At 44.7% G+C, this 10,636-nt stretch overlaps 2 pseudogenes; both read right to left on the reverse strand.

The window, feature by feature from the left end:
* LOC102853725 overlaps positions 1 to 1,637 on the reverse strand; it is a 5,883-nt pseudogene extending 4,246 nt beyond the window's left edge.
* A 4,743-nt stretch (positions 1,638 to 6,380) lies between these two features.
* LOC102854125 lies at positions 6,381 to 8,201 on the reverse strand (annotated as a pseudogene).
* Positions 8,202 to 10,636: the final 2,435 nt, after the last annotated feature.

Here is a 10,636-nt window from a genome sequence, read left to right on the forward strand (position 1 = left end):
ACTCAAATTCCTGCTGTTTCCCACCCAGTGGTTTTCTCAGTGTTCCCTGCCTGGTGGCACTTACGCAGGTGCCCTCACACAACAGCCCCTGCTCCAGCAGGGTCCTGGATCCAACAGGATCTGAAAAGTCAAGGTCAAATTCCCACCGACCCACTAGCCTCTGGTTGGTCTGCAGAGTTCACAGAAGCCAGCTGGCTGGCTCATTTGGGGCAGTTGGTGTAGCCCTAGAGAGCTCGGCCAAATTCCCCACCTGTGGGCGCGCCCTTACGTGCTCTCCCAGGTGATCAGCAATGCCCCAGTTAACACAGCCAAGATCCTACCGGCCGTTCTTCTGCCAGGTTAGTTCCACAACAGCTCAGTTGATAGCTCCGGGTGATGGCTGGATCCACGGTGGTGCCCTGAGGTCACAGGGCTGTGGCGGGGGCTGAGGTGCGTGGTTGTGAAGCTGTAAGGTGGGCAGGGGAAGGGGAGGAAGGCAAGGGACTAGGGGGGCCTAAGGAGCATAGGGCTTGGACACTACCACCAAGAGGTGGGAGCAGGGCTTGGGCGCTGCTGGGGGTTTATGCAGCAGCACCCTGTGTGTTGGGGGTCACACAGGTGCGGGCTGCAGGGGGGTCGCACAGTGGCGGGTAGTCTTCGCTCCTCTGGGGTCTCATGGTCTTCACTCCTCTGGAGTTCTGCGGTGGGTGGCTGACTGTTGCTTTTCCCGGGTCTCTTCCCGGCCCGTCTGGCAGCGGAGTTGTTCCGTCTGGCCTTCCTCAGCATCCTGAACATGAATCCAGTTGAGATCTTTCACATAGGGATTGCCATTCTGATCTTCGCACAGCTGTAGAGTCTGCCTCATGCGCTGTTGGCTAGGGAATTCTAACAGGTCATAGATCAGCGCATAGATCTCAGTGATATCCAGATGGAGAAGTAGATTTCTGCTGGGACACTTACTGGGGCTGTGTTGGCCTTTGCCCATTGCTGACTTGTTTCATCCATCCTGGTAAAGTGGTAGAGGAGAGCCAGCAATGCCACTATCACAGCTGGTGCTGGTACCTATCCTACTTTGAATGTGGACACTTCTTTCCAAGGAAGTAGATAACTTCCTCTGGGAAGCATCCATTTAGCAGAGCCAGCTACTTCATTTCCTCCTGCCTGATCTGCTTGCTGTCTAGCCAGATTAACTCTTTGGAAAGCAAGGGTTTCAGAGCAGGTGTTGGCTGAAGCTGACCTTGAACACTATTGAAGATCAGAGCTAGAGATCGAGGTAGAATCCCTCCATCCTTGATGGTACTTTGGATTGTGTGGTTTTTTTTCTTGAGTCGGTGACTCCATAGGTGTAAATGAGCCAGTTCTTCCCTTTGAGTAATCTTTAACTATCTCCTTCATGGTCAGTTTAAAGAATGCTGCCTACCCCACTTCTGGTCCAAAGAACTGGGGAAAAGTGAACCTGTGTGTAGCTTGGCCAATTCCTATTTCATTGCTTTTCAAAGCAAAAGAACCCTCGGGTGCTTGTAAAATAAGAGTCTCCACATTTTCAATGTGTACACAACTTGATTTTCTTGTTGTTCTGTCTCTGAAGATAGCAAAGGTCTGATCCTAAGGTATACTTTCACCTTCTCTTTATTATCCTCAGAACCCTGTCCAGCCATGAGCAAGCAAACTCAGCCAAGTGAGCTGAAGGAACAGGGCTGCAGCGAGCAGAGACTAGCAGTCTTTTTTTTTCCCCCATTGAAAAGTTGTTCCTTCCCAGGAAATGGTACATTCACTCCAAAGAAACCCCAGAGCCCCATGCATTCCACTGGTGGCTTCACTCCAGCCCACAATCTGCTTGGTAACTTTAAAAAATTTTTAAAAAGGCACATTTGCTAAGTGCTAACTGGTTATAATATAAATAATTTCAGAGTACCAGTTCAAGATGAAATAAGGAGCTTGTGTTAAACATAAGTAAGGATACTACTTGCATCCTTACTTTGAATAAGTCTTACTATGAAGACAGAAATGTGAATTGAGTTAAACAGTGTTTAAAGTACATTGATTTACATTCTCATGCAAGTTCCTTATCTCTTCACAGACCAAATAGTTCATAGACTGGCAGCCTGTGGACCACTGAGTATTACTAAAAAACTGAAATTTGTCTTGTTATCATGTACCATCAATAACATCAGAACCAACTTATAGCTTCCTCTCCAGCGGGTTTTCAGAGTCTTGAAGTTGTTGGAAGGATACTGCCCATTTTTCTCCTGCAGAGCAGCTGGTGGTTTCTAACCATGGGCTTTAGAGTTGAAAGTACAACTTACCCCAGGCCACTAGAGAAATAGAAATTAATTTTAAGTTCAACTATAAGAAAAAAAATCATTCCAGTAATACCACCTAACTTTATTTTGTAGCTTGTACAGTAAATTTTGCTAAGGTGGTGATGACATTTCTGTCTGGGTCCCGTCCCTTTTTTTTTTTTAGTTAAGACATTATTGCCATATCGTGTTAGCCACACACAGATATCCTGCAGCCAAAATGTAACCGGGCATCATAGTACTACTGGTCTAGTGTTGTCTCTTTGGACACATTTACCACTGGCCAGCCTCCAACTCCCACACAGAACCTTGTAAATAATAGATAAAACTTGGGGAACTCAATGTCAGACATCTGAAATAATTTATGGCTTTTTTAATGAAATATTTAAATAACAAGAAGCTCTGGTGGTAAGGAACTACAGCCAAGCTGAAGGCCCATAGTTCAGATCTACCAGCTTCTTTGCAAGAGAAGGAACAGGGTGTGGGGAGGGGAGACATTATTGCCTCTCTTAATCATAGAATGTTTTCATGATTTTAATCCATTACCTAAGTTTAATGTTTCTGAGACCATTTTTCCCGCCACAAATAAATATTGAATCCCAGATAACTTTATGCCTGTCTTTTTTTAAAAATTAATTTTAATGAAAGTTTACAAAGACTTAGGGTTTCCAGTCATTCATTGTTGCACTTTTCTCCCTGGACCCCCCCCTCCATTCACTCTTCTTGAAAAGTAAAACTCTTTCATTATTATGCAATCCCTCCCCCAAAGTCCACTCCACTGTGCAGCCTTCATTCAAGACTCTTATAATGACAATAATACCCAATCATATATCCCTTTTAAACAGTTCTCTCCCTCATCTGTTCCTCCTCTGTCTTCTCTCAACCCCGATGTCAGTCCCATTTTACAGCAGTGGCCCTATGGCACTTTTAACAAAGTTTTCACATAATAGTAATTCTATTTTTTCAGTGTCTTGACCAAAAGCTACTGTGAATGCACAAATGCCTATAAATATATGGGTATTAAAATTTATTTCCATAATATGCTTGAACAATAATCTTGCAGTATGTTGGGTATACAGATGCATTTGTAGGTTAATTGTAAGGCAGGTTGAGACTTCCTAATGTACAGAATTGCTGATAAAACTCTTTAAAAATCTCTTTAAGAAAGCATAAGAAGTGGGGATTTTTAAAAAAGCATAAGGAACAAGCTTGTAATATATTGAAATATTTAAATAAATCTTTATATTTTATAATCTTTTGACTCTGCCGGTGACTGTTTCTTTTGAACACAGAGCATTGCTGATATAAGTTTAACCTCTTTCCATATTTGGGAAGTCTGTTTAGCCACCTGGGGTCTCTACAGAGAGAAAGCAAGGGTTGGGGGGGGGGGGGCTGAGGAATGGTAACAGTTGCTGAATCAGTGACATGCATTTTTATAAATGTAAGAATATTTTAAAGAATTTTTTTAAATCTAATTCATAACGGTCCCTCTTTAAAGATATAAAATATCCTCAGGTTTTTTCACAAAATAGTTAAACTAATTCAAATGACCTTTGCTGCCTTTTTAAAAATTAGAGCTTACTGTAAAGCAAGGATAAGGTTTACATTAACTTTCAAGATAAGTGGTTTAATTGTGTTTGGCTTACTTCAGCCTAATCAGATGTCATCATTGGCTCCATAATGCAGTGCCCACTTGGTTAACAGGTAGGAGCTCAAGGGAAAGGAATGAGGGGCAGGTTCTGTGCATTAGCTAATCATTAACCCCAATGTCAAAAGCCTGCTCTAATGGGGCCTGCCTGGCAGTGGGCATCTGAAGCAGGACCTGAGAGCTTCTAAGGCACACAGGCTGCTCACCACCAGACCTGAGCTTTGACATGGATTCCTTTAAAGGATGGTATAAGAATTTTAACTGAGCTCAGGAGGTGTCTTAGGCATAATATCTAAGGGACAGGATCAGATTTTTTTCTCCCCTTCAACTTTTTATTGTGATTTCTGATGGTTTATAATAAAGCATGTAGGTTTTACACTCAAACATTCATTTACATTTTATGATGTTGATTGCAACCCCACATCCTAACAGCATTCTTCCCTCTTGTACTTTGTGATTCTTGTTTCCATTCATCCTCTCCTCTTCTGTCTTCTGAGCTTTTTTGACAAATGCCCTTTTGGTCATGTGTGGTTTTCACCTTATAGGCCTGTCAGCTAAAGTTTGAGCCACAGGGTTTCCAGGCCCAAATGGTACCTAAGGGCCACTCAGTGGTTCCCCCAGACCAGTAGGTCTGGCTTTCTTACTCTGTGCAGTTCTTCCTATTTTGATACATTTTGGAGCACCACACTGGTAGCCCTGCATCTTCTCGCTCTGATGGTCTCTGGGTAATGGATGTGTGACTCTTCAAGGCCTGCTAATACTTTGGACTAATTGTTGGATACATTTTTTTCCCCTTTTCTTTCCTTGTCTTAATTCTGGACATGAAGAGACCACCAATTACTCTACAAGGTTTTAGATGCCACTCATGTGTCCCAGAAACTACTCAACAAAGTAGGATGTAGAATATTGTCTTTGTGGGGTATGTTACGTCATTTTACCTTAATGTCACCCAAGACTGGCCCTGAGACCTCAGGGTGATTGGTTCTGATAAGACATTTACATTAGCTTTGCCCCTCATTCATTTTTTTTTCTTGATAAATGGATCTAGGTTTTGAGGTGGTTTTATTTTTTTCTAAAGAAGTTGTTATGTGCCAGCGAGTTGCCTTCGACTCATAGTGACTCTGTGTACAACAGCCCTAAACCCTGCTCTATCCTGTGCCTATCTTATTGTCTCTGACACACCTATCCCCATTAACCCCAGTCACTGTATCAGTCCATCTCATGGAGGGTCTTCCTCTCTAGAACTGTCTCTCCACCCTCCCAAGCATGACGTCCCTCTCCAAGGACTGGTCTCTCCTTGCAACATGTCCAGAGTATGTCAGATGAAGCTTCAGAATCCTTGAATCCAAGTATGCGCCTAGTTTCACCCTCTCCAGGACGAACCTGTTTGTTCTCCTAGCAGTCCGTGGTATATTTAATACTCTTCTCCAGAACCACAGCTCAAAGGCATCAATTCTCCTGTCATCCCCAGTCATTGTCCAGTTTTCTGATGCAAAGCAAGTAACTGCAAAGACCATGGCCTGGATTGGATCAGGTGCATCTTAGTCTCCAGACTGATATCGTTGCTCTTCAGTGCTTTGGAGATGTCTCTGACAGCAAACTTTCCCAGTGCAAATTTTCTTTGGATGTCCTGGCTGCTGGTACCAAGAGTGTTGATTATGCAGCCAAGCAAGTTAAAGCTGTTTACAATCTCAGTCTCTTCACCATCATGATGCTGTCAGTCAGTCCCGTGATGATTACTTTTTCTAAAGAGAGATGCAAAATTTGTACCTATTTACTCCTAAATATTTGAGTTGGGTTTTGTGTTTTTTTATCTTTGCTCCCACCAGATAGAATTCCTGGAAATACATTTATTGGTGTTAGGGCAGGGAGTTCATACGTAAGTACATACACAGGCCCTCAAGTTCAACACCTTAAGGGAGAGATAAAAAAATTCTTCCAACCTTTTACCCTGGCGCAGTGAGAAGTCAGCTCTGATGTGCACACAGGGCCCAAGTGGCACTCTTGTCACCTCGGGCATCAAGCATAGGCCTGGCACCCACAGTAACAGTCCACAGACGCAGGACAGCCAGGGCAGTTCATCGGCCAGCACTGAGACAAGTGCGGCCAGGCCTGGGAAGCCTAAGATACATGTGAAGATGGACCTGGAAGGTAGCAGTCTGTTTTGAGGTCCTATTTTGGCATCCACCCACACACAAATGTGGTGGAGATAGAGACCCTCACTGTCTTCAGCACTCTCATCATGCAAACAGGATGGTGCAGGCAGCCCTCAGGTGAGAGGGGGTCACAGGCTCCAATAAGAACCATCTGGACCTCAAGGGTCTCCCCAAGAACCTCGGTAACAAGGACACTCAATGTCTGCTGTTCACTTCTCCAGGAAGGTCCGCTGGTGGACTGGGGACACCCAGTGAGCTTTTCTACAACACATGGCCGTGGAGATCCCCGGCCAGTAGCTAGTGGCCTTTTCTGTTTCTGTGGCATAGGGGGGCTTGGACAGCTGCACCACTGGGGCTTGCTGAGGAACTTGAGGGCCTGGTGCAGTGCCTCTGGGAAGGTCTCTGTCAGCTCACTCTTCCACTGCACAAACTCGGGGGTGCTCTCACACTGTAGGAAAAACTGCTTTCCTCCTGAGCAAAATTAACCTCTTGTCTTTAATCTTATTTGTTCCAAACACAATTTGCTCCATTGTCAGTAAGTTTTGCAGCAATTCCTCTCCACTCCACTCCGTTCAGGAAGAGGTAGAAATATTGGCACTGCTTTGAGTCAGGAACAGCTTCCCCAGTTTCAGCGTGTACCATGCATGATGCAGCCCTTTCCCAGAGCAGCATCTTCTTCATGGCCAACCTGCTTATTTTTGGCCCTCTTCCTGGCCTCTGTGTTGATGGTTTTCTACACCATTTCCACAACCTCCTGCTGCCTTCATTCTGAGATGACCAAGGGGAAGGGCTTGTAGAGGTTGTTCGCAGTCAAGCAGCTTAATGCCTTTAGCGTCTTCATCAAATGAGCCAATACAGAAGGCATCAGTGGCTCTAACTTCTCATTGGGGGATTGGGTGGTACTTGTGTAAGCAGGCATACTGCCAGTCAATGCCTTGGACTCTGCCTCCATGGCAGCCAAGTCTTCTGATAACTCGCTGGAGCAAGGCTCCCAAAAGGAATGCTAACTCAGAGGAGAGTGTATCCAGAAGTTCCACATTCACAGTGAGGGTCTTTCATTCTAATTCATTTTTATCTCTAGTTTTATGCTGTCAGAAAGGGCTGTGCCCTCTCAGAAGTTTAAAGAACATGTGGCCCAGTGAAAACCACTTGGCACCACAGTCATATGCTGTCCCCCTCTGCGGCACCTTGTGTTTGTGGGTGCCAACACTGGTGTGGAGCTGCTGCTTGGAATAATTGCGGGTGAGGCCAAGGCCTAATATCCTCAAATGGCCCTGATCATGCAGGAGGATATTTATGGACTTCAAGTCTTGGTAAAGAACGAAGTAGTTGTGCATGTGCCACAGCCTCGTGATGATCTTGGTGGTATACAAGCGCGTCTCAGAAAGCACAATGTGCAGAGAGGTGGCAGTGCAGGTCACCCCAAGCAGGTCCAGGCTGAAGCAGGGAAGGTGTAAGCCATGCTCACAATGAAAAGACACTCCCCAATGCTGACAACAGACAGCAAGATCCCCTCATGTAAGGCTAAGATTTCCCCTTGATTCATGTGAATCCCCCTGTCCAATAATCCTGTATGTGCTAAGGTCATTCACGGGCTATGAGATATTTAATTCTACATTTCTCCACGGACTAAATCTAGTGAACTTGTCACTTCCTGTAAGTTTTGGGGGAAAGCTGCCTCAAATACTTCCACAGATTGCTTCTCTATGTGAATGGGAAAGACTTGTGGGTACTTGTTTCTTTGCCAACTGGTTCTGGACGTGTCCGGCAGCTGCTGTGAGAGCACCAGTGAACAAGGAGCTCTTCCCCTTCAGGTGTCAGAGACCTGCCGACTTCTACGAAGGCAGCCTTCATCCTTGTCAAGTTTTTCGTATTCTTTTAGTGCTTCATAAAACTTCGCCTGTGATACAGCTTCATTCATTTTATGCAAACAAAAATCTTTAAGTAGCAAGAAACTAATCTTCTGGTGGAAAATCTTGTCCAAGGTTATTTCCTTTCTCTGCTTGAGGGTACTTCTGCGTCACACTCAGGACACTGGGTTTGGGCAGGATAATCTCGCTGGTGTTGACTGGTCACTTTATTCATCTCCATCGCAGTCAGGTAGCTGCCACCTGCCATCAAGGCCTCCAGGTGCTGCCAATGGGGCTCCTGGTGACGCAATCAGGACCCGACCAGCAGGTGGGACTCGCACTGTCGCTGCCACTCTCTAACAGAAGGGGGCGCCCTGGGGCAACCTCCCTGCCCTGCCCTGCCCTTCTCACCCACCCCACATGCTGCCTCATTTGAATATTTCTTAAGAGTCACTTCTATAATAACAGAAGTATAAAACCTAGGGAATTAACACTGATAGAACACTACTATAATGGCTCTTAGTTTGCGTCTGCCCGTGGTTGGTGACCCAGATTATGCATTTTTCTAAACCCTCAGTATATCACATCAGGGTGTGTGAAACAGTTGCTTGGCTGCTTAATCAAAGACTGGCAATTTGTGTCCACCCACTCGGAACAAAGACCCGGAGATGTACTTCCAAAAAATCAGCTACTGAAAACCACACTGAGCAGAGTTCTACTGTGACACATATAGGTCACCAAGAGTCAGGTGACTCTGTGACAAATGGTTTAGAAGTCCCTATGACATCAGTGGTTTGGCTACTGAAAGGCTGATGGTCTTAGCCTACCTCAGAAGAAGGTGATATACGTGTTGCACAACTTGAGGTCATGAGTTGGGGTCAAGGCTAACAAAAATCATCACCGTTCTTGTCACCCTTGGTTAGCATTCTACAATTAAAAGTCTTCTTCTCTCACATTTATCTATATGTCATCAATTTAAACATATGCATACTATTTTGTGTGTTCTAAAATTTCTGAGCTCATAGTTAAGGTTGTGTGTCAGTTTGGCTACCTCTGATTCCCTGGATTGGCAGCTGTCAAGGTGTCACTCCCTTGATATAATGTTGCAGAAGATCAAGGAAGGCAGCCTTCAGTATGGATTGTGTCTCAATATCAAGAAAACAAAAGGTTCTTACCACTGGACCAATAGGCATTGTCATGATGGATGGAAAAAAGATTGAAACTGTCAACATCTTCATCTTGCTTGGATCAACAAATAACACCCTTGGTACAAGCAGTCAGGAAATAAGGAGACACATTACACTGGGGAAAGTCTGCAGTTAGGGACCTTTCAAAATTATTGAGGAGTAGTGATGTCAGTTTGAGGACTAAGGTGCATCTGATTCAAGCCATCATCCTTCCAATTACTAGCTATACATCTGAGACCTGAACAATGAATAATGATGACAAAAAGAATTGACACCTTTGAGTTGTGATGTTGGAGGAGAGCACTGAACATCCCATGGACAGGCAAAAGAATGAACAGATATGTCTTAAAGAGGGTGCAGCCAGAGTGCTCTTTGAAGGCAAGAATGAGCTTTGCCTCAAATACTTTGGGCATGTTGCAAGAAGGTGCTATTCCTTGGAAAGGGATATGAAGTTGGGAAGGGTAGAGGGTTGGCAAAGGAGAGGAAGACCCTCAACTAGGAGGATTGACATGGTGACTGCTGCAGTGGTTTCCTGTGTGTCAGGAAGTGTGAGGATGGTGCAGGACAGGACTAGGTTCAGATTTTTTGTTCATAGCGTTGTTATAAGTCATACTTGACTCGATGGCACCTAACAACAACAACAACGATATATATAGTATAATGATATGATATAATTATTATTCTATTGAATCACTATAAGGATCCAGTTGAAAGGGAGTTACATTGGAGTGTGGCCTGTACCACATACACAAGGAAGTTTGGCAGAACTCCCATGTTTTTTGCTCAATCTGGATGCGCATCTTGCTATTTGGCCTTACCCACTGATCTGACTTGCCTCCCAGCCTTGCATTTGTCAGCCTCCACAGCTGCAGGACCAGGAAAAGATGCTCTCCTGAGGCTTGGGCTCTTGGGCTTGCCCACCTCTCCACTGGAAATTACTCATTCCCTTTAGATAAATATACATATATGGTTGTGTGGGTGTTTGTGAGCACTCTAGACAGTTCAGCCTAAGCACAGGTTCTTACTAGGTTATAATCAATCCATCACAGGCTCACTGACGTAAATGTGTTATATGTTGCACTGCTAAAGTCCATGGATTGAATCCACCAGCCACTGGATGGGAGAAAGATGGGAATTCTCCTCCCATAAAGATTTACAACCCAGAAAGCCTCATTAAGGGTCCAGATGAGTTAGAACTGACTCAGTAGCAAGGGGTTTGGCTGGTTGTCTTTACGTTTAAACCCATCACTGAGGCTCCCTTGTGGTGCAGTGACTAAGCCATCAGCAGCTAACCTGCAGGTGACTGATTCAACCTGACCATGTCTCCATAGGAGAAAGAGGTGCTAATCTATTTCTCTAAAGAGCCACAGCCTTGAGGACACTATGGGGCAGTTCCACTCTATCTGGTAGAGGGCCTGATTATGAGTCAGAATCAATTGAAAAGGCTTAGGATATTCAGTGTTACCAGGATTACTTTTATGCTTAAATTGTCTTAACTGTGGTCAGTGAAGGTCTT

This window comes from Elephantulus edwardii, unplaced genomic scaffold (genome assembly GCF_000299155.1).
Source record: "Elephantulus edwardii isolate Elephantulus edwardi_28Jun2011 unplaced genomic scaffold, EleEdw1.0 scaffold00060, whole genome shotgun sequence".
In the NCBI taxonomy this organism is placed as follows: domain Eukaryota; kingdom Metazoa; phylum Chordata; class Mammalia; order Macroscelidea; family Macroscelididae; genus Elephantulus; species Elephantulus edwardii.